Source organism: Chiloscyllium plagiosum, unplaced genomic scaffold (genome assembly GCF_037043375.1).
Source record: "Chiloscyllium plagiosum isolate Xiang-an unplaced genomic scaffold, Cpla_swu_hap1 HiC_scaffold_22, whole genome shotgun sequence".
NCBI lineage: Eukaryota > Metazoa > Chordata > Chondrichthyes > Orectolobiformes > Hemiscylliidae > Chiloscyllium > Chiloscyllium plagiosum.
Window position 1 is genome coordinate 37,239,141 of NW_028270160.1, and position 27,695 is coordinate 37,266,835.

The 27,695-nt window shown below is 41.5% G+C and overlaps 2 long non-coding RNA genes across 2 annotated transcripts in view; one reads left to right on the top strand and one right to left on the bottom strand.

Moving 5' to 3' along the window:
* LOC122560958 (uncharacterized) overlaps positions 1 to 10,712 on the top strand; it is a 63,371-nt gene extending 52,659 nt beyond the window's left edge. Inside the window, exon 3 of the long non-coding RNA XR_015761013.1 lies at positions 10,194 to 10,712. This is a non-coding gene — a long non-coding RNA (uncharacterized LOC122560958). The remainder of the gene's footprint in view (positions 1 to 10,193) is intronic.
* The window catches only part of LOC122560957 (uncharacterized), a 39,108-nt gene continuing 18,517 nt past the window's right edge, over positions 7,105 to 27,695 (bottom strand). Inside the window, exons 2-3 of the long non-coding RNA XR_006314860.2 lie at positions 25,891 to 25,988; positions 7,105 to 7,484 (exon numbers count right to left, since the gene is read on the bottom strand). This is a non-coding gene — a long non-coding RNA (uncharacterized LOC122560957). The remainder of the gene's footprint in view (positions 7,485 to 25,890; positions 25,989 to 27,695) is intronic.

The following is a 27,695-nucleotide window of genomic DNA, read 5'->3' on the forward strand; positions in this document are numbered from 1 at the left end:
TAGAATTCCATGGTATAACAACATGTCCACACCCTTATATTAACTCCACTGAAAGTTTTCTAAATGCCAATAAATGGTATTGATGCAAAACAGATTTTTTTTAAAATCAGGATAATCCAAAACAAAATGAGTTTCAGAAATTACAAGGATTCAATTCATAAATCCAGTTTTAAATATGCGAAATGTTCAACAGAAGACTTTGCATCTTTCAAAAACTTAGATTTGGCACATTTGTAGCATTCCATGCTTTAAATTTATTGGCCAAGAAAAGTTATTGCACAACGCCTGGTTTCCAGGTGAAAAACAAGTGTTGATAGTGTCAAGTGTAGAGAGTGGGATCTGAGTATGCAGTCTGCTACAGTACACAGCAGTGTGCCACATTAGCTAGTCATCTACTGACCACATGAAGCTGGCTTAACACCATTGCCGTGCAAATTGAAGCCCTATGTCGTTTTTGGTCCACTTTGCTAAATTAGGTTATGATCACGTGCATCGTGCGCTGTTCTTGCCTCAGTCAATTATCTCAGACACACAGCAGCCAAATTAGTCATCCTCAAAGAGACCACCAGAGGCTCTGACCCAGTTGGTAAGTACAATGTTTTATTTACAAAATGGAGACAAGTTTCACTTCAATAACTGGTAGAGATTCTGACAAATGGGTGTCAGGACATTTTGCGCATTGAGAGTGTTTGTTTGTTTGTAATAGTGGCAATCTTCAAACTTAGTAACTAACAAATAACAATTGTTTTAAATATGAGGACAAATCCTGAAGCTATCATTAAAAGGAAAATCAATTCTTTATAATTCTATGGCATAAAACCTTTGAAGCAGGATTTCACAGTGGCCCAGATTTTTGCTCCACCACCAAAAATATTGCAGTGAATCTTCACCCGTTTCTGGCAGGCTGTCTCACAACCATTTAATGCTTTGAAGAGAGACAATTGCCTGGATTTCCCGATTTCCAGCTCCAGCTCAAAAGAAAGTTCTGCCTCGAATAGCTGTCAACAATTGAAATTCCATATTCCACTAACCTCACTGTTCAATGCACAAAATCCCCTAATATCCATTTGCTAAGAAGCTCTATTATTCAGATTCTAGAGACTGCTGCCATTAGATCATTGTTACCTCTCACAATTGATGCAGTGTGGAAAGAGTCCATTCAGACCAGTGTGTTCACACTAGCTTTGCGAGCATTTTAACCGAGTTCCAATCTCCAGCCTTTTCTCCATAGTCCTGCATATTGTTTCCATTTTAAATAATCATCCAATGTTCGCTTCATTGACTCAATTAAACCTGGCTCCGCTGCACTTCTTAACAGGGCATTCCAGACCCTAGCTACTTGCTGTGAGAAAAAGAGTTACCCATTTGCTTCTTTTGCAAAACAATGATCCCTCTAGCTCTTAAACTGTTTACAAGTGGGAAATGTCTCCCTTTCCACTCTGTCCAGAATCTCATACTTTTGAAAACTTCTATGAAATCTCTTGTTGTTCACCTCTCCAAGGAAAAAAATCCCAACTTCTCCAATCTTTCCTCATAAATGAAGTGCCTCATCCCTTGAACCCCATTCTTATAAACCTCTTCAGCACTCTGTCTAATGTATTCACATCCTTCCTATAATCTAGTGCCAAGATCTGTACACAATACTGTCGCTAAAATCCAACCTGTGTCTTCAATTGGCTCATCGTAACCTCCCTGCTCTTGTATGCTATGCTCCTATTTATGATTCCTAAAATATTGTATGCTTTATTAATAGTTTTGTACATATAGCATGTACATATGCACCCAGATTTCTTTGCTCCTGCACACCCTTTAGACAAGTACTCTTTATGTTATAACTTCTCTCCAAGCTCTTTGCACCTAAGTACATCACCTCACACTTCTCTGCAGTGAACTTTATCGTCAGGTACCACAATCTTCTTACTGTTCATACTCTTGGCACATACTCTAAACAGCTGTGCTAACACCCTCATCAAAATGGCATCCAGTGAAGGGCACCCAAACTATCACTCATTGCTGTGTACATAAGGGTGATGAGTAGCTACATTGTCATCTTTGTCCATAAATGATAAATTACAAGGATTATTTAGTATATAATCATTGTCAAAAACAAATGGGAATAAACATTATCCAAATTTGAATACCAGGGATGATTAAACATTTTGGTTTTTATTTCCCAGTTGGAATTTGATTTCCTACTGGACTGTATTGGTGTTACATATCCTTGATTTTGTTCTGGTACTGTGGTCATTTCAGTCAGCAATGGTAGTTAGTGGCTTAAATTATGACAGAATCAATGTGATAAACAAGGTTCTATTATTTGGGAGAAATGATGAATGGAACATGACAAGCTGTGGAAGAAATTAAGCAGTAAGTTGATTCTACATGTTTTTTTCCAAAAAAAATGGAAAACACTATTAAAATAAACATCTATTAATATCTGCAGCATACACCCTTCAATAGGGCTTTGTTGCCATGAATCACGCTTTTTAAAAAGTGTTTGGGGATTAAATATTGTGAACTTGAAATGACTGAGGAAGGATTCCCTTATGGATTTATTTAGAGACTGAGTAGCTATTTACACTCAGAAGGTCAATACTTTCAATTTATGAAAAAACAATTCATAGCAAGCTTGCCTGTCACTTAATATTCTCTCCTATAATGTGAAATGAAAATATTAATTTTGCATTCATTCATTACATGCGTGAGAGTTATTGGTGACCTAAATAACTATTGTATGGTGTGAAACATTGAAAATAATTTCTTTAAACATAACACTTTTACACATAGATATTTTCTTGAACATGCTGTTGATTGAGTCTGTTAACATTTAATTTCCATGAATTTCCTGACAAAAACATGTTCACTGCATGTCGGGTGTAGGGAGTGGAAAATTATTAGAGGCTAGAACAAGTTAAAGCTAGCCTGTGCGAGTCAAACATCACCCTTTAAAGAGGAAATGCATTTTGGCTGCAATGGGCACTGCAAGTAATTGTAAAAGTAAATTTACCAGGAAAGTGAAAGACGGTGGCACAGCATGGCAAGAAAACGGAGTTTCAAGGGTTTCCAACACAGCAGTACAGGCCTTGATCAGGGAGCTGCAGAGGTAGACAGATTGTGCTGGGACAATGACATAATGACATGAACTGTTGACTTTGAATGCTTATTTCAGAGTTCAATTCCCATTGAAGACAGTTTAAATCAAAGCTTTTGTAATCCTTGTAAATAGAAAGAATTTTACATGGTTATGTTCAAGACAGAGACTGGGATTTTGGAGGATCACGGGAATTAACACTAATATTAACCACAGTTGAGGTAGAAGATCAGTAATAATTATGTTGTCTCATGAATATTTGGAGATGCCGGTGTTGGACTGGGGTGGACAAAGTTTAAAATCACACAACACCAGGTTATGGTCCAACAGGCAACTTCAGGACAGGCAACACTGCAAAGTGGCCGAGCAGAGGCTGATAGCTTGTTACCCAGTGGGATCTTGGGTTCATGTGACACTACAAGTGATCCCACTGCACTGTACATTCTCTCACACATGTACGTACACACACACACACACACACACACACACACACACACACACACACACACACACACACACACACACACACACACACACACACACACACACACACACACACACACACACACTCTCACGCAGATCCTCTCTCATACACAAGCTCTCGCTCATACACTCACACATATACCCCCCACACTCACACCCCCACATGCACCCTTTCATAGATTTATACCCCATTACGCTCACACACAGACAAACACATACTCTCTCACACTCACACCCACACATGCACACACTCACTCGGTCTCCCCTGCACACACACATATAAGTTTGTGGGGTGAATTTGTACCTCAGAATTACATTTTATTTTGCTCAAAAACTGCATGAATCCATGTAAGATTCTGTAAATTCCACTTTAGAAATAGATTCAGTCTGACCTAACATTGGAACAAAGACAGACTGACTTTAATCCCACACCTTCAATGCATTGTCTGAGCTGAGATGGCACCTATTTTTAAAGATATCTTGAGAATATAACTTTTAAAAAGTTCTGGAATTTACATTTGAAGAAATCGAAACTAACATGATTATTCTGAAACATGAAAGACTTAAGCTAAATTTATTTAATGGTGCATTCTATGACACTGCAATCCTGTTGCTATAAATTCAGAGTCTCATGATTCTGCTCCACAACCACCTGATGAAGAAGCAGTGCTTCAAAAGCTAGTGCTTCCAAAGAGACTTTTTGGACCATGACCTGGTGTTGTGTGATTTTAACGCTGTATAGTGAAGAAGGTTTGAAGGACCAAATGGCCTTTGCTGACTCATATTTCTTATACCCAGCTATCTTGTAAGCATGGTCGCAAGGAGATCAAAGCTGGTTACAGAATATTCAAAAATACTGGCAAAATTAACCACAAGGAAGAATTCACAGAGTGTATTTGGAGTTGTTATATGCAAGTTTAATAAATTATCTCAGAGCAAAAAGTCACCGAGGGAACAGTGACCATAACATGTCATCATTTAGCACTGAGTTTGAGAGTGAGAAACTTGGGTTGGAAACAATTGTATTGAAGTTAAGTAAGAGTAATTATATAGGAATGAGAACAGACTGAACTGAAGTGGACTATGAAAGAAGCATAGAAGAAAGAAATGCTGAGAAATGATGGCAGATGTTGAAGAGTATAGTTCATGACTCACAGCAAAGATATATTCCATTAAGGAAGGAGGTTTCTGGAAGGAAATAAACCAACCATGGTTAACCAAGGAAGTTAAGGAAAATAGCAAAGCAAAAAGACATACAATGTTCCAAAGATTAGACGTAGCCCAGAGGATTAAGGAAGTCTAAAAGCCGACAAAAGATGATCAAATGAAATTATAAAGATGGAGAAAATAAACTATGAAGGCAAACCAGTAAGTAATATAGAAATGCAACGAGACCTTATTTAAATAAATAAATAAGGAAAAGAGAGGCCAAAGTAAACATGGGAATGAAGCTGGGGAAATAATAATGGTGAATAGGAAATGGCCGTGGAAGTGAATAAGTGTTTTGCAACAGCCTTCACCGTTGAGGACATGAATTGAACTCCAAAAATATTAAATAATCAAGGTGTTAAAGGAAGTGCTAAGGAGAATAGGTACTATAACTGTCACCTGAGAAAATCAACCAGGGAAACCCAGGGTGCTAAAGGCCAATAGGTTCCCTGGATGTTATGGGTTACATCCTAGGGTTTTTAAAGAAGATATTTACAGAGATAGTGAATGCGCTGGTCATAATCTTCTAAGAATGCTTAGGTATCGAAAAAGTTTCAGAAGATTGGAAAGCTTCCATTATAACACTCTTTTTCAGGAAGGGAGAGGGACAAAAAACATAGTTATAGAACAATTAGCTTAACATTTTCAATGGGAAAATATTAGAGTCTACTATAAAGGATGTAAAAGTTGTGCATTTAGACACACATCATATAATCCGCAGAGTCATTACTTCTGTTCCTTTGGCTTTATGGTCTCCTTTCCTTATGTCTATCTGCAAGGGTTAGAGGTCTTTTTGTCAAATTGTCACAAAGCAGTGGGACAGATAGTTGGAGGACAGATAGGGTAGGAATCTAGGCCAAACACTTGGACACAGTGGCACAAGAAATCCAACGTGAGTGCATCTAGTCAGTGAATTGTTTTTTTTTAAATTCATGCATTTCAAAATGTCACATTCTACCATGAATATCACTGAGTCTCACACACTATCAATCCACCACATTGCCATTACACCTCCACCAACAATCTCAATCTATTATGGCTTGTACCTAACATTCATGGCTGCACCTCACTTTCAAAGCACACAATGTCTTGCTACTCAGCAATGCTACCTCCGCTACTGTTTGAATCTATACAGTTTATCATACTGACAATGGAAGTGATACTTAGAAACACAGGTAAATAAACAAATGAATCCATCTACATTGTGGAGCAGAATGGTGTCCTACCTGTCTAATTATGTCAGTGTACTCAGATGGTCAGTGGCAAAACTAGATTATTTGTGATATTCCAAGAACTGCAATAGGGCCTGCCAAACTCATTGCTTATGACCACTACATAATCCACTGATTCTTTCTCTATTTTTTTCTTTCTCCCACAAATTCCATTATTGTGTGCAAGTTAAAGCTGGTCACAAGAAAATCAAAAGTGGATTATGCTGCTGATGATACACTAAAGGCAGCCAAATCTCACAAAATGAGTACAAACTGGGTCAGAAACAAATCATGGAAATGGTGGTGTGGGGAACGAATGAAGGGAAAGCATTCTGGCTCCAGCATTCTTGCAACTGCTAACATTGGTCACACTATGCTTATTCCACACTACTTACTCCTGTCCTTTAACTGGACGCTTTTCAGCGCAGGGATCAAAAATCAACTAAACAACATCTGCTGTCTGGCAACACTGTACATTTATTCTGATGATGAATTGAAGGCAATTTGCAAACATTGCGAGCCATCAGCAGGGACACTTGGGAGCAACACTGTTAATAACCCACCTGAAAATGAATGCATCTATAAAGATCTGTGGCATGATAACAGGAAAGGGAAAGGAAAGAGGATGGTTTCTGCAAAGTTCATCTGATGTGACAGTGCAGATGTCATTCATGGAAGTGTGGATGATGTTGTTAGCTGATATCTGATTTTGAACATAGGTGGAGATCTAGACATTTCAATGATCTGAAAGTACACTCTAAGCTAGATTATGATAATAAGTTTTAGTGCATCTTCTTTTGCCAAATGTTTAACAAGATCATGGTTTAAGGCCTTGGAGGTGCTTCTAGAAGTGCTGATAAATTCAACAATCACTTGGGCTTAAAATGTCTTCCATTGCTAATTTCAACTGAAGAGGCATCAGCATACTGTCAGAAACACTAGTTCATACTCTCCTTTAATTTACATGAAATTTAGAAAACAGCTAGAAATATAACTATCACATTTGGCATTCTTTCTTCCCAATAGAGGATTTGGGGATTATGCTTTATGGTTGTGTTTTAATTCAAGTGAATTCATATTACATCATAAAGAAAACACACAGCCTTCAGCCATCAATGATCTTTATTAATGCCAAGTGAGTTAGTTTGCAGAATATGCAATCTCACATTTGCTTTAGATGCGAGAACCCTCATCCTTTCCCCATGTCCAGTGGACAAAATGACATGGGACATTAAGCAATTCGCCATCATATCTCAGTTACCTAAGAAATATTTAAATCCATTATGATGTGGTTTAGTGTACTTGTGTAGGCACAGCTTGAGATGTCCGCAAGGAACGTACATGAATTCCTAGGACAGAGGGACAATTCAGTTGACAGACTGACAGGTAAATCTCTGCATGGAAAAATGTCTGCTTCCTGCAACAGCACTGATGTATGATAATGGCATGTTGATGGTTGAGGCTGAGTGGCATGCCCCTGTGCCTTGTACCTGGAAGGTAAAATTGATAGAATTTAATTTTTACAGTCAGGGTCTGAAGGAAAGTTAGCCAAAAACAAGTAGTTATGTGCTTTATTATTTTTACCTTTGTTTTCAAAGAAGAGAAAGTAAGATATAGCTGAGTAAAAGGTATTTATTGAACATATTATAATACATATTATAATAAATTATATTATAATAAATTATTGGATGATCAAATATCATTAGTGAGATAAAATTGTTCAACAATACATATCTGGTATTTTCTTTCCCAAAGTATTTCAAAATACTTCTTTAAAAAGTTTTGACTGGTACATATGAAGGCACAAACACATAACACCGTACCCAGTTCAAATTGTTACGGCTCCATGATATAATGTAATTGTATGATTAAACATTGCGTAGTGTCAACTTAGCCAAAGTGCTTTATGATCAGATTGCTGAAAGCTGTGATCAGCAGTACTATCCCAAAGAAATACTTATGCCGATTCAAAACTTGTAACAATGCTCCCTTTGTCAGATGAAACCAGTGTTGATCATGAACTAGTGACTAACAAAGGATTAAAATAGTTTTCTGGGCTCAAAGTTATTAGGTTGAGGAAAGGGCAGATAAAATTGAATATTATTGTAATGGTTGCTTGAGTGATTTCTATTGAACCTTTAAGTTCAAAATTACTTTTATTATCATTGTGATAGGCTGTTACCAAAAGTAACATAATTTTGGACATTTTGAAATGATGAAGGCATTGTGTGAACAAGGATATCCATCTTCCATTAGGTCTTGGAGGATATCTTATTTTTCTGAGTAATGTTTGCCAATCTTTGCTTAATTAATTTCTTCTTTCTCAATTATGAAATGATTGAGTGTTCCCCAAGAGCTAATGGAAGAACTAATCTTTTCACGTTCTTTTTGGCACCACAGGGTATGGGTTATGCACCCATAGGGTGCACATCAGTATTCTGTTGAATATTCCTGCTAACTTTCTTTAAAATGACATGTTCAATACCACAGGCAGGTCATGGTTACAGCTGGTATGTGTTCTTGGTAATGAATGAGAATTACCATTCTGTCAATATGAAGCAACAATGCATTTGCCAGACATTGCACAGTTAATCAAATACGTTCTGTAAATGCATCCAAGTCAGCCAGCTTGTGTCGCCTGACTTGACCTCAACTATTTGTCAATTACTAGAATTAGACTGATTGCTAAATTGCTTTTCTGAAAAATGAAACAACAAATCACAATCTGAAAACATAAACCAGGTTAGATCTAAACCCTTAGAAAACCAAACTCCTAACAGATTAATCTGTTAAAAGATTGTAACATAAAACAAACAATAGGCAGTGTAATAATTTTTACTTTAGAAACATGTCCATTGCCAATTTTCATCCATTATCTGGTTAAGCCTTATAATTTTAAAACTAACATATTATTGATATAATTTATGTTTTTCATTATTTTGTTTATCATTCACTACTGGTACACATGAGAGACCTCACAGTCAACCTGTTAGCACTTCTCTATGTGCTTTTACTTTTCAAAACAGTAAAAAAAATTAGGAAACATGAAACATTTAATTGCTAATTTTTTTAGCAAATCAAGCCTGGCTTGTGGCAAGGTATGTTTGTTACAGTAGTTCAAATTGTCAGCTTATTATGTGGACACCCATACACATAAACCTCTCTATGGGTTAAATGCTATTGCCTTCTGATAATTATCAATTTTATAAAATGATCATATACATAAGGTGGATGCAATAGAAGTGATGACCATGTCTGGTGCAAGTCACAGATGCTGGAGGAGTTAAAAAAAAATCAAAATGTTTTTCAAAGTTTCAAGGGCTTAGCTCTTCGAAATTGACATTTCCACAGCCCATTTGAGGTCAGGAACCATCAAGAATGTTGCTAATTCAGAGAATCATCAGCCTCCTGGATGCACAGATGTCATGACTGGGTTATGGGTGCTTTTGACAGATGAGAGTTGGAAACCTTGCAAATGCATACTACTGAATACAAAGGAACCTCAATTATCTGAAGGACACAAGTGGGGAGTATTTAGTATAGTTAATCAAATGCCGGATAATCAAATGCCAGATAACATAGTTTAGCCAAGCATTAGGACCTTGTGATCTTGCTAGATAATCCGATATTCAGATAATTCAATGCATTATAATCAAGGTTCCTCTGTATTTATTGACTATATACATTATTTATGTGATACTGTTTAGCAAGACTCCATTAGAACATTCTTCCCTCTGGTCCCAAATCCACATGATCTGACATCTTCTGATATCATTGATGATGCACTCCAACAGTGAACCGAATAGTGATTAACCCCTTGAGCTACAGTTCCTATGTCCTTTATTGCACCCATAAATCATTTCCACCTTTGTCCAATTCCAACTCCTTGTGTCAACTGTACACTCTCTGAATTATTTTCCTTGGAAGGCACTGGCATCAACAAATGAGATCTCAGCTTCTTACCCAATATAGAAAGATGATGGAGAGAGATCTTCATTTTCTCTGCTTTCATTTACTTCTCCTTCCCTACCACTGAAGAAAAGTGAAGCTGTTAGCTTGTTGCCGAATGAATGAAGCTCAATCATTTCTTGTGAACAGCCTGTGGATAATATTTTATGTGAATATGGTAGGAAGTTCTCTTTGTGTAGGTAGTGGTTCTTCTTGTACATGCTCTTCAGTGTGTGTTTGTTCCTCAACAGGCAATTATACTTTTGAAATCGTAGTCGGATATGCAGAGTCACCAACAAACCAGTGAAGGATACTCGCAGATTCAGAGAAGTTACTCTTTCTGAACATCAACAGCACTCTCAAAATCTTCAATGTAGTTTTTCTTAACTCCAAACCCAATTGAAAATTTGGTAATATCAGGCATTTGTTCTACAACAGCTATCTTGGCAATACAAATAACTTCTAAGTATTTCACATTTCTCTCATTTATGAGAAAACCATACTGATCATTCTGAGCAAAGACATCAGGGCTGAACTCACCCATACTGCCTAAAAGAGAAAAGCATATTTTTCTTTGAATACTTAACTACAATCTTTTAATTTTTGTGACTCTGTCAGGAAATAACACATTGATGGTGAGTAGTGGATTCTAATCATATCGCTGCATATTTTATGAGCAGGTGAGGCAGACTTGATTCACTCTCAATCCTTGTTTTTGTATTTTCATGTGTAAATATTATGATACTTTGTGAATATAAAACAAAATCAAATGTAGAAACTGAATTGTAGAGGTTATCAATTCTGATTAAGTAAATACGTGAAAAGAATATCTGATCCATGTTGATTTAAATGTTAATACCTCATAATACATTTATTTATATCTAGAGTGAGGCTGTATATATTTCTGTCTGTAAGACCATCATTGATTCCATTTCAAACTTTTGTGCTGCTTTTAACATATCTGTCATTACAAACCTATACAGAGTGTTGGATAGAAACAGCATACATGAGTGGGAAGACTGATGGAAAATTCAGTCTGATCTTATAATTCTACAGCACATTCTCAATTTGGCAAGGCAGACCCATAATCTGAAGAATAATGACTTGGAAATGCAATCTCTACTTAAGCCAAACTAAAACATGTTTTATATTGTATTTCGGAATTATAAATTTGATTTCTTTTCTGCCAACCAACAGATCTGAGATTGTATATGCTCTCAATTAATGTAATGTTTGGATTCAATCTTCAACCCGTTCTGGATAATGCTAAAAAGTTTCTCTTTAGCTTACAAAGAATCTACATTTGCTATACATTATGAAATATAACCATTTGCACTCATAAGTAGTAACACATTTTGTAAAATTGAAGGGCAAAGTTGCAATAGGACTTCCATCATGTAAGCCAACAAATGTCTGGACATTATGACATTACAAAAGAGCAAAGGATTATATATGATGCAATTCTTTAAAATCAGACATGGTTATATTTCTTCAAACTATAAACATACACACATGCTTTTTAATCAGTTTCCACTCAGTCCTGTAAATGCAGGCTGTTTAGGTTCAGTAGAGTTGCAGTAACATAGCTTATTGGAGAATGCAATTTCTCCAGGGTAAAAGCAAAGCTCTACATCAAAGCCTGATTGAGCAGAAAATATGTGCTAATGTTCACAGCAGTACTCTATTATATTATAAGTATGCTTGTAAATATTCACTGCATGTTATCACACCATTTGAACTATGAATATTGTAAGGTGAAAGGTCACTCCTAATACTCTCTCAAGAGGCAATGGTTTTAAATATATCCAAATGGAATAATGGTCAAGAATACCCAAAGGGAGGGAGGGAACCAAGCACATCATAAAGAATTGCATAGTGTGTTTCAAGTTTTCAGGACAACAAATATGCCAAACAGATACCTCATAAGCAGTTATTATTAATGGAATGATCAGGCTTATGTTCAGCAAGAAATCTTCACTGCAATAAATCTTTGTGCTCCATTAGTCCACTTAATTCCAAATAGTAGTGAGGTTATAACCTACCACTGTTAGATTTTATTGTCATAATCCATAATATATCTTATAGCATTTGGAATGTAGAGATAACAGTCATTTAAACTTCCTTCGTCTACACATTATCTTAATATATTCAATTTTGTACTAAGCAGGTCATTCAAAAACTAAAAAACTTTGCCAAATTAAATGTAGTAATTCTTCACACTGACATAGTCTGAAAACAAGTGAGTTATTTAAGTTCCTCATTAATTTTGAACCCATATAAAATTTCTTGATATAATACACTTCCTCAAGATAGTTAGATAAAGGGTCATCTAAGACTAAACTAGTCATGAACATCAAACATGGAATCTCCTTCATGCATACATAAAATGACGTACCATATTATTTAAGGGAGGAAATATTATAAATGTCTAATCTTTCTACAGAACATAAAACAATATTACTGAGATGGCATGAAAATGTTCATCTAATGATGGGGGAAATCCATTGTGAAGAATCAACATGAAATTTAAGTGACTGCAGATTTCAGCATTGTAAAAAAAAAATGTTTTAAGTAGATTGGTAATTATGTTCTGTTCCTGAATTCAATTTTTAAACAAACACAGTGGAACCTACCAAGGCCATGGCCAACAGAAATTTATACATTGCATTGCAATGGATGTAAATTAATAATTGGGCATGATCAGCCATAGTCCACTCTAAATAATATTTTAGAATGTATTCAACATTGGATACAATTGGGAGGACTATAACCTGACTCACCCTGCAAAGATTTACTTGGATGTTGTTAAAATTGTTTGGGACTGTTGACCTGCCACCAAACATCATTTAAAATATAGTATATAGGAACAGGAGTTGGCCATTCAGCCCATCAAGTCTGCCCTGACATTCTATGATCATGGCCGATCAAACTTAGTACTCTATTCCCATTTTATTCTCACAACATTTGATCTCTTCAGACTTAAGAATTACAGGTGTACATGACTCCTTCTAGAAAACATTCAACTGTTTGGTCGCAAATGCTTATTGTGAGACAGAATTCCTCTCAATGGCTCACCACTCAATTGGTGAAGTAACTTCTCCTAATCTCAGTCGTAAATCGCTCAGCTCATATCCTTAGACAATGACCCCTAGCTCTGAACTCCCTGGTCACTGAAAACATCCTTATTTATCCTGTTTAATTCTGTTAGAATTACACAGGTTTCTATGAGATTCCCTTCATTCTTCTAAACTCATAACGAATAGTTATGGAAGTACTCAGGGATACCCTCATAAGAACGGGATACAATGCCCAACTCATCGACTGCCAGTTCCGATGTGCCACAGCAAGGAACCATAATGACCTCCTCAGGAGACAGACACGTGCTGCAACTGACAGGGTACCCTTTATTGTTCAGTATTTCCCAAGAGCTGAAAAATTATGCCATGTTCTTCGTGACCTGCAACACATTATCAATGAGGATGAGCACCTCACCAAGACCTTCCCCACACCTCTACTACTTGCCTTTAAGCAACCACCAAACTTCAAACAGATCGTTGTTCGTAGCAAACTGCCCGGCTCTCAGGACAACTCTGTACAACCCTGTCACGGTAAGCGCTGCAAGACGTGTCAGAGTGTGGACATAGATACCACCATTACACGTGGGGACACCTCCCACCTTGTACATGGCAGGTACTCATGTGACTCAGCCAACGTTGTCTATCTTATACGTTGCAGGCAAGGATGCCCGGAGGCGTGGTACTTTGGGGAAACTGAGCAAAGGCTACGACAACGGATGAATGGGCACCGCACAACAATCAACAGACAGGAGGGTTCCCTCCCAGTTGGGGAACACTTCAGTGGTCCAGGACATTCAGCCTCAGACCTTCGGGTGACCATCCTCCAAGGTGGACTTCGGGACAGGCAGCAGAGAAAAGTGGCCGAGCAGAGGCTGTTAGCTAAGTTCGGTACCCATAGGGAGGGCCTCAACCGGGACCTTGGGTTCATGTCACATTACAGGTGACCACCATTGCACTATACACACACACAGATACTCCTACACACACACTCTCACACACACACACAGGCACTCCTATACACACATACACATGGACACATATACACACAGACTCGCATACAGACACCCACACACACCCCTACAGATACACACACTCCCACACTCACACATGCACCCCCTCACAGACTTAGGACACTCTGCACTCACTACACACACACATACACTTTCTCACATTCACAACCCCCAACCCAGACAGACATACACAAATAGACAGACAAAGACCCACATACACACATATATTTTATGGGGTGAATTTGTACTTTCAGGGTTACATTGTACTTTGCTCAAAAACATCATGCATTCATGTAGAACTCTGAGCTCAAAAACTGCATGAATTTATGTAAAACTCCGTTATCTCACTTTTTAGATTAGAATCAATCTAAACATCATGGCATAGACAGAGAACACAGTGGGCTAACACCTTCAACATATTATCTATCTATCACCATTGTTAGCAGCTAACCCAAGAATGCAACTTTTAAAAACAAAGGTTTTGTGATTTACACATGAAAGAAGTGAAACTATCACTGTATTCTAACAGATGAAAGGCTTAACAGACAATCAATTTTTCAATGTATAATTTCAGTTACATCACACTGTAAATTTTTGCTATAAATTCTGTGTGTTAGGATTGAGCCCTCCACTACCACCTGATGAAGGAGCGTCGCTCCGAAAGCTAGTGTGCTTCCAAATAAACCTGTTGGACTATAACCTGGTGTTGTGTGATTTTTAACTTCATAACGAATAGAGTTGTAACTGATCCAGTAGGATGAGTCCTACCATCCCAGGAAATAACATTTTTTTTCTCTTTTCAGAGTGTTAGTACACATTAAAACAGATGAAAGCCTTATGACTATAATCAAATAAGTGACGTAGATGTCACAGAGCAGAATGTCCCAAAGTGTGGGTCATAAAGCTTTGAGGTGCAAGCTATGGGGTAGCCCGGAGCTCTGAGCAAGAGCCACCAGTTGTGAGGGCCTGTTAAATTTTCAGATTTTATTTAATAGGGGTTATGGCCCAACTGACTGATCTTTGAGATCTGATTTCTGACCTCAAAAACCCAGTGAAAAGATGTTTCTTCCTTGAAAATCCTGCGACCTAAGCAGTACCACTTTCCTATTTTCACAACTTTCCTCTCCCCTTACAAATCATATATCAACCAATATCCGGGCCCCCATTCATACAACTCTGGAGCCATGGCAATTTCCAAGCCTCAAAATGGTGTCACAGTGCGAGAATGTTCAGGAAGTGCACTAAGACTTGGCAACATTTTAACATGGAATTGTTAGGTGTTGAATGTAATCTTCAATTCTTGACTCTGGTAACTGATCAATGCTGACTGTTATACCTGTATATTGATTCATAGCCTGAGTAAACAAAAGCTACCAGAAGCTGAGCTATGAGTATGAGTGCAGACATTTTGTGATTGTGAAGATATTTTAAAAGCATTGTAAATAAACCTGCTGCATGTGTAGAAACTGCAGTCATATCTCTGCATAGATCTCTTGTGTGTGTGTATATATATATATATATATATATATATATTCATTTCTATTTATGTATGAAATAAACACACAACAAACCAAAAAGAAACCCAAATGTCCACCCTGTTAGGAGGGCTAGCTGGATAGGCCTCTCAAGGTGACTGAAATCCTACTTAAAGAAGCACAAACCTACAAACAATCCAAGTAAGGAAAACAGAGGTAGGAGGAGGCATTGACCCTGTCAGCCTGCTCCACCATTCAGTAAGATGGCGGCTGATCTGGCTGTTGTCTCACCTCCATTTTGCTATCTGCACACCCAAACCCCTGATTCTCTTGTGTGATAAAAGGCACATAATTTGTCTACACATTAATATTGCTTTTGAAACTTGTATTTTAGTACACATTAAAATTGATTGGATCCGTGGGTTTGAAACAATGTCTTGGACAGGGACCTGGAGGACCTCATGAATGAATTGATTCAGTGAAGGGTCATCATCTTCCCCCAGGAGTGGCAAAGAAGGCAACGACTCCACACCCTGCCTGCCTGATCCGAAGTTAGTGCCCGGGTCAGTGCTGTTTTAATGATCCAGGGAATACCCAGCAATGCCACAAAAAGATCAATAACCTTCTTGCTCTGCCAGGATAAGTGCAGTCTCTCTGATACCTTACACTCACTCTTTCTCTGCTATTGCACACAGCTCCCACCCAATCTCATGCTCTACTACTCCTACTCTTGCATGTAACATCTTCTCTTACCTACCCTGAACCCTCATAACACTAGTCCTGCATGGCCACTGCACTACTGAGGAGAAAGTGAGGACTGCAGATGCTGGAGATCAGAGCTGAAAATGTGTTGCTGGAAAAGCGCAGTAGGTCAGGCAGCATCCAAGGAACAGGAGAATCGACGTTTCGGGCATGAGCCCTTCTTCAGGAATGAGGAAAGTGTGTCCAGCAGGCTAACATAAAAGGGAGGGAGGAGAGACTTGGGGGGGGGGGGGGGGGGGGTTGGAAATGCGATAGATGGAAGGAGGTCAAGGTGAGGGTGATAGGCCGGAGTGGGAGTGGGGGCGAAGAGGTCAGGAAGAAGATTGCAAGTTAGGAAGGCGGTGCTGAGTTCGAGGGATTTGACTGAGACAAGGTGGGGGGAGGGGAAATGAGGAAACTGGAGAAATCTGAGTTCATCCCTTGTGGTTGGAGGATTTCTAGGCGGAAGATAAGGCGTTCTTCCTCCAACCGTCATGTTGCTATGGTCTGGCGATGGAGGAGTCCAAGGACCTGCATGTCCTTGGTGGAGTGGGAGGGGGAGTTGAAGTGTTGAGCCACGGGGTGGTTGGGTTGGTTGGTCTGGGTGTCCCAGACGTGTTCTCTGAAACGTTCCGCAAGTAGGCGGCCTGTCTCCCCAATATAGAGGAGGCCACATCGGGTGCAGCGGATGCAATAAATGATGTGTGAGGAGGTGCAGGTGAATTTGTGGAGGATATGGAAGGATCCCTTGGGGTCTTGGAGGGAAGTAAGGGGGGAGGTGTGGGCGCAAGTTTTGCATTTCTTGCGGTTGCAGGGGAAGGTGCCGGGAGTGGAAGTTGGGTTGGTGGGGGTGTGGACCTGACGAGGGAGTCACGGAGGGAGTGGTCTTTTCGGAACGCTGATAGGGGAGGGGAGGGAAATATATCCCTGGTGGTGGGGTCCGTTTGGAGGTGGCGGAAATGACGACGGATGATACACTATATATGGAGGTTGGTGGGGTGGTAGATGAGGACCAGTGGGGTTCTGTCCTGGTGGCGGTTGGAGGGGTGGGGCTCAAGGGCGGAGGAGCGGGAAGTGGAGGAGATGCGGTGGAGGGCATCGTCGATCACGTCCAGGAGGAAATTGTGGTTTTTGAAGAAGGAGGCCATCTGGGTTGTATGGTATTGGAACTGGTCCTCCTGGGAGCAGATGCGGCGGAGACGAAGGAATTGGGAATATGGGATGGCGTTTTTACAGGGGGCAGGGTGGGAGGAGGTGTAGTCTAGGTAGCTGTGGGAGTCGATCGGTTTATAGTAAATGTCCGTGTTGATTCGGTCGCCTGAGATAGAAATGGAAAGGTCTAGGAAGGGGAGAAAGGAGTCTGAGACGGTCCAGGTGAATTTGAGGTCGGGGTGGAAGGTGTTGGTAAAGTGGATGAACTGTTCAACCTCCTCGTGGGAGCACGAGGCAGCGCCGATACAGTTATCAATGTAGCGGAGGAAAAGGTGGGGGGTGGTGCCAGTGTAGCTGCGGAAGATGGATTGTTCCACATATCCTACGAAGAGGCAGGCATAGCTGGGGCCCATGCGGGTGCCCATGGCTACTCCTTTGGTTTGGAGGAAGTAGGAGGATTGGAAAGAGAAGTTGTTCAGAGTGAGGACCAGTTCAGTCAGTCGAAGGAGGGTGTCAGTGGAAGGGTACTGGTTGGAACGGTGGGAAAGGAAGAAGCAGAGGGCTTTGAGTCCTTCGTGATGAGGGATGGAGGTGTACAGGGACTGGATGTCCATGGGGAAGAGAAGGCGTTGGGGATCGGTGAAGCGAAAGTCATGGAGGAGGTGGAGGGCGTGGGTGGTGTCCCGAATGTAGGTTGGGAGTTCTTGGACTAAGGGGAACAGGACTGTGTCGAGGTATGCAGAGATGAGTTCGGTGGGGCAGGAGCAGGCTGAGACAATGGGTCGGCCGGGGCAGTCAGGTTTGTGGATTTTGGGCAGGAGGTAGAAACGGGCGGTGCGGGGTTGTGGGACTATGAGGTTGGAGGCGGTGGATGGGAGACTCCCTGAGGAGAGGAGGTTATGGATGGTCTGGGAGATGATGATTTGGTGATGGGAGGTGGGGTCATGGTCAAGGGGGCAGTAGGAGGAGGTGTCCACGAGCTGGCGTTTAGCCTCAGCAGTGTAAAGGTCAGTGCGCCAAACTACTACTGCGCCTCCCTTGTCTGCCGGTTTGATAATGAGGTTGGAACGGAGGGAGTGGTGGGCTGCACGTTCCGAGGGTGAGAGGTTGGAGTGGGTGAGAGGGGTGGAGAAGTTGAGGCGGTTAATGTCGCGGCGGCAGTTGGCTATGAAGAGAGCGAGGGCAGGTAAGAGGCCAGCACGGGGTGTCCAAGTGGATGGGTTGTGTTGGAGGCGGGAGAAGGGGTCTTCAGAGGGTGGGCGGGAATCCTGGTTGAAGAAGTAGGCACGGAGGTGAAGGCGGCGGAAGAATTTTTCGATGTCTCGCCGCGTGTTGAACTCGTTAATCCGGGAGCATAGGGGAATGAAGGTGAGGCCTCTGCTGAGGACTGATCTTTCATCCGCAGAGAGGGATAGTTCTGGACAACTGCCTCCACGATCGCCAGGAAGACCATCGCCGACAGATTTGCAGCCTCCGCGGCTATCGAGAATAACACCGTTTCTGTCGTCGCCATAGCCACTTCCGCCCCCTGTGTTGCCGTCGCCGCAGCCACTTCCGCCCCCAGTGACATCACTAACCTGTACGACCACCCCGCCGCATGCGTCTCCGCCCTCATGCTGATCTCCGTCACCACGCCTAACCCCGCCCCCATGTCGATCTCCGTCCCCGCCCCAACGCCCAACCCCGCCCACACGCCGACCTCAGTCCCCGCCCCCACACCCAACCCGCCCCCAATCCCAGCTCCAGCCCCACACCAGGTCCTAGCTCCCAGCCCTGCCGTGTTTTCACCATCCCTCCAGAACTACCCCACTCTGAGGATGAAAGATCAGTCCTCAGCAGAGGCCTCACCTTCATTCCCCTACGCTCTCGGATTAACGAGTTCAATAAGCGGCGAGACATCGAACATTTCTTCCGCCGCCTTCGCCTCTGCGCCTACTTCTTCAACTAGGATTCCCAGCTATGCCTGCCTCTTCGTAGGATATGTGGAACAGTCCATCTTCCACAGCTACACTGGCACCACCCCCCACCTTTTCCTCCACTACATCGATGACTGTATTGGCACTGCCTCGTGCTCCCACGAGGAGGTTGAACAGTTCATCCACTTTACCAACATCTTTCATCCCGACCTCAAATTCACCTGGACCGTCTCAGACTCCTCCCTCCCCTTCCTAGACCTTTCCATTTCTATCTCGGGCGACCGAATCAACACGGACATTTACTATAAACCGATTGACTCCCACAGCTACCTAGACTACACCTCCTCCCACCTTGCCCCCTGTAAAAATGCCATCCCATATTCCCAATTCCTTCGTCTCCACCGCATCTGCTCCCAGGAGGACCAGTTCCAATACCGTACAACCCAGATGGCCTCCTTCTTCAAACTCCGCAATTTCCCCCCGGACGTGATCGGCGATGCCCTCCACCGCATCTCCTCCACTTCCCGCTCCTCTGCCCTTGAGCCCTGCCCCTCCAACCACCACCAGGACAGAACCCCACTGGTCCTCATCTACCACCCCACCAACATCCATACACAGCGTATCATCCGTCGTCATTTCCGCCACCTCCAAACGGACCCCACCACCAGGGATATATTTCCCTCCCCTCCCCTATCAGCGTTCCGAAAAGACCACTCCCTCCGTGACTCCCTCGTCAGGTCCACACCCCCACCAACCCAACTTCCACTCCCGGCACCTTCCCCTGCAACCGCAAGAAATGCAAAACTTGCGCCCACACCTCCCCCCTTACTTCCCTCCAAGGCCCCAAGGGATCCTTCCATATCCTCCACAAAATCACCTGCACCTCCACACACATCATTTATTGCATCCGCTGCACCCGATGTGGCCTCCTCTATATTGGGCAGACAGTCCGCCTACTTGCGGAACGTTTCAGAGAACACCTCTGGGACACCCAGACCAACCAACCCAACCACCCCGTGGCTCAACACTTCAACTCCCCCTCCCACTTCACCAAAGACATGCAGGTCCTGGGACTCCTCCATCGCCAGACCATAGCAATACGACGGTTGGAGGAAGAACGCCTTATCTTCCGCCTAGGAACCCTCCAACCTCAAGGTATGAACTCAGATTTCTCCAGTTTCCTCATTTCCCCTCCCCCCACCTTGTCTCAGTCAAATCCCTCGAACTCAGCACTGCCTTCCTAACCTGCAATCTTCTTCCTGACCTTTCCGCCCCCACTCCCACTCCGGCCTATCACCCTCACCTTGACCTCCTTCCACCTATCGCATTTCCAACACCCCTCCTCCCTACCTTTTACGTTACCCTGCTGGACACACTTTCCTCATTCCTGAAGAAGGGCTCATGCCCGAAACATCGATTCTCCTGTTCCTTGGATGCTGCCTGACCTGCTGCGCTTTTCCAGCAACACATTTTCAGCACTGCACTACTGACCCATTCACTTGAGACATCTCACTATGGTTTCCTCCCACAGTCCAGAGATGTTCGGGTTAGGTGAATAGGCCATGTTAAATTGCCCACAGTGTTCACGGATGCATAGGTTAGGTACATTAGTCAGGGGGAAATGGGATAGGGATATGCATCTGGGTGGGTACTCTTCAGAGGGTCAGTGTGGACATGTTGGGCCAAATGGCCTGTTTCCGCCCTGTAGGGATTCTATAATTCTATGAATCTGTGACTCCTCATTCGTACAAACAGCTAAACAAATAAAAGCAGATGATTCATCCTTCCCTGGCCTGACCTGCATGTCACTTCAGAACCACAATCATGTAGGTGATGTGAACTGCCCTCTGAAGTGGCTCAGTACTTGGATCAAGGGCAAATCATAATGCTGGCCCAGCCAGTTAACACCCACATCCCATGACAGAATAAAACAACAGCTCAAAGGGAATTATCGAGGGTCACTGGTGTTTTAGAGAAGCTGGAGAAGCCAGTCGTGGGGATTGGAGGCAGCAGGTTGGGATGCCGTGGAAGATGACATCTCTCAATACATTAAGGGTGAGAGATAGTGCATTGGATGAGACCAAATACTGTGGGAGTGGGGTGTCATTGACATTCACAACCACCCTGCATTTGATGAGGGGCAGTGCAACACAATGGGTAGCATGACTAAGCTGTAGCACCAGGGCTCAATGTGTGTTATGGAACCCTTTACCCTGTCCACACCAAACAGTCAACTAACTGTGTCCAAGCCCAAGGACTGACATCAGGCACTACATTGGACTATCTTCTGTAGGACCCCTGACTCTGGACAGTACACATGACTTGCCCGAGGACTGCTGCCCTTAGACTTCGAGACCTGGCCATTTGGTTGGAGAATGTTCAATGTGCTTGCTGCATGCGCTGCTGGCAGATGATGTGGCACAGTACCATACGGCTATGTGTCCATCTCCTTTGACAGATCATTGCTGGCAAGCATGACATGCTGCCTGGCTTTGTGGGTGTCTGAAACTTCAGGGAAAGGTAAAAGTATGGTGAGCCTTTAAGTTCTGAATGACACGGCAAAGGACAAAAAGATAAGGCAATGGAAGAAAAATCAAGGCAATGATGCTGTGAGCATCAAATAGCTGCAAAGTGATTGGATGCTGAGAGAGCTGCTGAGGATCCCGGTGGTATACCCTGCTTTAAATCATGAGATGGGGATTTGTCTGTGAGTGTAGGTTTCACCCAGCGCCAATACATTGCAAGGTGTTGACACACCCAAACTAATCTCCAGAGGTAGGAGGTGTAGGTATTCACTATCAGTGGAGTGTACCTTGACATATTGGGGAATGCTGTCTAAAATGAATGCCTAGTGGTGCAAGCAGTGAGCTGGAGTCACCTGGGACATGCTCTGAATTTCTCTGCTAGGAATTATTGCCATTTAGTTTCTCTTCAGTGTATGGGAGAAGAGGAAACTGCATATTATTGGAGTGAGATTTGGGTACTAATGTGAGATATGTGGTTGTAAGTAGGCCTCACCATTCACAGTGTGGTTGCAGAATCAGCCTGCTCTTTCTTGAAGTCGAGAGTCTTGTTTTACTAAGCTTGCTGTATTTCCCCAACTGACCCATCATTGCCCATAATCGTGTGCAGCTCTTCGACTTGTTCAAATGGAGAATTCTGTCCAACTGTGTTCTAACAAAGGCTCAAAATGGGAAATATAGATCCCTATCGAGGTGCTTTCCCCTCTAAATTTAACCTGGAGAAACTGGCCAGAATTTGTGTAGTCCAAATGGCAGGCCGCAAATTTCCAAATGTGATTGTGTGGGAAGCTCCCAAGTATCTACATGTGAAACCTGGGAGTTAACATTGATCAGCCCTCACCTGCTGGCATTTGACATGTTCAGTTTTGCTGAGATCCCACTCCTAATTACAATATTCCTCAAACATTATATTTTATAATATATATCTGATATATATAAAATTAAAATATCAAATAAATATTTTTTTCAATTATAAAGCAAAGCAATGACCAAAATGGATGACCTTCAATTGCCAAACTCTTTCCCTCTCCCACTTCATATCAATAACCCTCAGGTGGAAGTTGGATGATCTGGCAGAGCTGGATATTGAATACACTGTGGAAGAGAGATGATTGCTGTAGATAAAGCACACATTGCTGATGTTATACTGCCTGAATTCAGTAAGAACAAGAAACCAGTATTCTGACAGCATCTGTAGAAATCTCTCTGTCTTTCATTCTCGGCAGAAATGCCAAGGATGTGTGTGATGCAATGATTGTGACACTATACTTAGACAAGTGTGAATGCAGCAATTGCAATGAGTATTGAGGCAACGCCCTGCTGAGCATTATGGGATAAGTATTTTCCCATGCTGCTCTTTTCAGATGGCAGATCCTAACTGAATGCATCTACTTCAACATAATTTAAAATTGGAAAATTTACGATGACAAGATCTCAGTCCAACAGCTGCAAGAGAAATGTTGTGGACAAAGGAGAGCACTATATTCTGTCTTAATTTATCTAATCAAAATATTCAACCATAAGCAGAGATGGTATATTTTACCTTCTCTAGAAAATTGTTTTCACTTTGAATCTCAAGATTCCTCTGGACATCAATGCTGTTCAGGATCCTGCTATTAACTGTATAATTTTCCTTAACATTTGATCTCCCAAAGTGCAGCACCTCACATTTATCCAAAGTAAACTTCATCGCCCATTTCTCCGCCCATATATGCAACTGATCTATGTCCCACTGTATCCTTTGACAACTTTTTATACTATCCACAACTCCACCAACCTTTGTATCATCTGCAAATTTACTAACCCAACCATCTACATTTATCCAAGTCATTTATATATATATATATATGTATATCACAAACAGCAGAGGTCCCAGTATGGATCCCTGCAGATCACCACCAGTCACGGACCTCCAGCCTGAAAAACAACCATCCACCAATACCCTCTGCCTTTTATGGGAAAGTCAATTTTGAATCCACACAGCCAAGTCATGATGGATCCCATGCATCTTAATGTTCTGGATGAACGTACCATAAGGGAGCTTGTCAAAAACTTTACTAAAATTTATGTGAATAACATTGACTGCTCTACCCTCATCACCTTTGTTGCCTCCTCAAAAAATTCAATCAGGTTAGTAAGACATGATCTGCCTTGCACAAAGCTATGCTTACTCTCCATACTTCAGCCATGCTTTTCCAAAAATGCATTAATCTTGTCCTTATGAATTCTCTCCAATAGCTTTCCAACTGCTGATGTGAGACTCACCGGTCTGTAGTTTCCTGGATTATCCCTATTTCCCTTCTTAAACAGAGGAACAATGTTAGCTACCCACCAGTCGTCCGGGACCTCTCCAGTGGCTAGTGAGGATACAAAGATCTTGGTCAAGGCCCAAGAAATCTCCTCTCTTGTTTCTCTCAGTAATGGTAGATACCACTGGGTCCTGGGAATTTATCCACCGTAATGCTCTTCGAGAGAAACAACACCACTTGTTTCTTGATCTTAAGATGTCTTAACGCATTAGCATGCTCCACACAAATCTCACTATCAACCATATCCTTCTCCTGGGTGAATACCAACAGAAAGTACTCATTTGGGATCTCACTCACACTCTCTGCCTCCAAGCACAAGTTCCCTCCTTTATCCTTTAGTGGTCCTAACTCTTCCCTAGTTATCACCTTATTTTTAATGTATGTATAGAATGCCTTGGGATTCTCCAGAACCCTACTTGCCAATGTCAATTCATGGCCTCTTCTTGCTCTCCTAATTCCCTACTTGAGTTCTTTCCTGCTTTCCTTATATTCCTCATGGGCCCTGTCTGATTTTAGCTTCTTTTTTCCTTTTGATTAAATTCACAACATTGCTCATTATCCAAGGATTCCTTACCTTGACATCCTTGTCCTTTTTCCTTACTGGAGCCTGCCGGTCCCAAACTCTGATTAGTAGGTCTTTAAACAACTCCCATAAGACAAATGTAGACTTGCCAGATAACAGCTCCTCCCAATTAACACTTCCCATGTCCTGTCTTATACTAATGTAATTTGCCCTCCAATTTAGTACCTTCCTGCAAAGTCCTGACTTATCCTTATTTATAGCTATCTGAAAACATAAGGAGTTGTGATCACTGTTTCCCAGTGCTCTCTCACTGACAGGTCAGTCCCCTGGTCAGGCTCATTAACCAATACAATATGTGGATAGTCCTGCAGTTGGACTATCCACATACTGTTTCAAGAAACCCTCTTGAATGCACTTAACAAATTTTGTTCTGTCTAAGCGTCTTGCTCTAAGGGAGTCCCAGTCTATATTGGGGAAGTTGAAGTCACCCACAATAACAACTCTATGTTTATTGCATCTTTCCATAATCTGTCAACATATTTGTTCCTCAACATCTCAGTGGCTGTTGAGGGGCCTATAGTATGACCCCATCAGAGTGATTGCATCCATCTTATTTTTGAGCTCTATCCATATTGCCACAGTGGATGAGCCCTTCAGTATGTCCTCTCTGAGTGCAGATGTGACATTCTCCCTGATTAGCAATGCCACTCCCCTCCACCTCTTTTATCTCACTCTCTATCTGATCTAAAACAATGAAAACCTGGAAAGTTGAGCAGTCAGTCCTGTCCTTTTTCAACCAAATCTCTGATATGGCCATTACACCATGTACTGATCCAGACTCTAATCTCATCCCCCTTACCTATAATACTTCTTGCATCTAAATAAACATACTTCAGTGCATTAGTACCATTGTGTTCATTTACCTGTCTCTGTCTATCCTTCCTTTCTGACTTACCATTCCTAATAACTACCTTCCCCTCGATCCCTCCACTTGCTGACCTGCTGCTGTGGTTCCCAGCCTCCGGCCATCTAGTTTAAATCCATAGCAGGACTCCTGGCTCTGACTTGCTCTTGTCACCACAGTATTTATATAGATAGTCTATTTTAATTTCTGGACAATGGTAATTCCCAAGAGGTTGTGTGTGAGGGATTTAGCAATGGCAATTATCTTAAATATCAAAGGGTGATGGGTTAGATTCTATCTCATTGGAAATAATCATTACCTGGTACTTATGTGGCATGAATGTTACTTGTCAGCTGTCACATCAGGTCTGGATATTCTCCAGGTCTTGCTGCATTTGGAAATGGCCTGCTGCAGCATCTGAGGAATAGCAAATTAACATTGTTTGACAATGATTGCAAATCCCACTTCCAACCTTATGATGGTGGCAAGGTTATTGATGAAGGAGTAGAAGATGGTTGATCCTAGGACACAACCCTGAGGAACTCCTGCAGGGATGTCCTGGAGCTGAGATGACTGATTTCCAAAAACCACAATCATCATACATTGTACTTGGCATTATTTCAAGCAGCAGTGAGATTTGCTTATGTGGCAGTAATCAGTTGTAGTGGATTTGCACTGCTTTTTATGTACAGAACACATTGAGACAATTTTCCATATTGTTAGTAGCTGTTGGAGCTATAGAGGTGTGGCAAATTCAGGAGCACAATTCTTCAGCAATATAGTAGTTGGAGCCCATAGCCTTTGCAGCATCTAATTATTTCAGCCATTGCTTGCCATCATGTGGAGTGAATCAAATTGGTATGGAGGAGACTGTGATGGATCTTTCAAAATTTCCCTTCCACAAAACCAAGCTGATCCTTTCCAATTACCTTGATTTTTTCCAACAGTTACAACCAGCAAGTCATTTGACTCTCTTCTTAATACAATTTTATCTTAAAGAGACAGTTCAAAACATAATCATCTTTTGAAACTTCACCTTTGTAATAAACTGGAATCCATAGAAGGATGTGAAATTGCTGTACTTGCCCAGACACTACCCACTGACTATTCTAGAAGGAAGTAAGGCTGGTACATTCAGGTATAGGTGAACTTTTAACAAAGTGACTCGGCTTACTTACTTATAACCAGTTCTCTCGCACTAATAATTTAATTTTAACATGTATAGTCTCATTCTGTATTCCAATAATTCTTGTTGTAATTTGTTTTTAAATTCTGTTTTACTTTGTTTCGACTGCCCGTTCTTTTGTACCTGTCTTTCTTTCCCTCTCTTTATTTTGTTTCCAGTACACCAAGATATATAGAATGAAGTATTCTATTTGCAGTTTGGACTCTACAGGTGTAAAGACCACTTTTTAAATTTTTCTTTATTTTTGGATTGTGAAGCAAAATGGTGAAAGGATATTGCTTTAACCAAGGAATCTATGAAAGGAGGTGTTGCAGTTTTGATACAAGTTATTGGAACTCTTTGTGAATTGTATTTACATTATTGCCTTGTTCAAGCAATGAAGGAGGATTGTTGGAGTCATTGACACCAACGGGTGTTTATTCAGGACAGTTTTACCCAGAAACTGTCTGTTGTTTGTTTTTTTAATCATGATCAAGTTGTGTGTGTTAAGAGTGCTCAGCATGACAACAACTCTCTGGCTCCTGGGCAGATGGACAGCCTGTGATTGAACATTAGAGGGCCAAAAAGGCTCCTGTATAAAAATATACTTCCCTTTACAAAGAAGTTACAATGGATTAGAAAAAAGCTAATTATTCTCACTCACCATTTGCCCATAGGTTTTTGAACTAACCAATGACTGAAACACTGAACAATTTGTATGGGAACTGCCCTGTGTCTGCAGTAAAGAACTGATAAGACTTGGAAAGAATAAAATTAGTGTTTGGAAGAAGCAAAGAACACCCTATTCAACCATGTGGGCTGGTGCTATTGAACTGTGTCTCCTTAGTAATTTTTCTCCACCCAGCACAGATTTTCTGTTTTGCTTATCTGTCCACTGCGTGCATTGGGGTTTAAAATGGGATGGAGTTTAAGTTAGACAGTTATAAATTGATAATTCA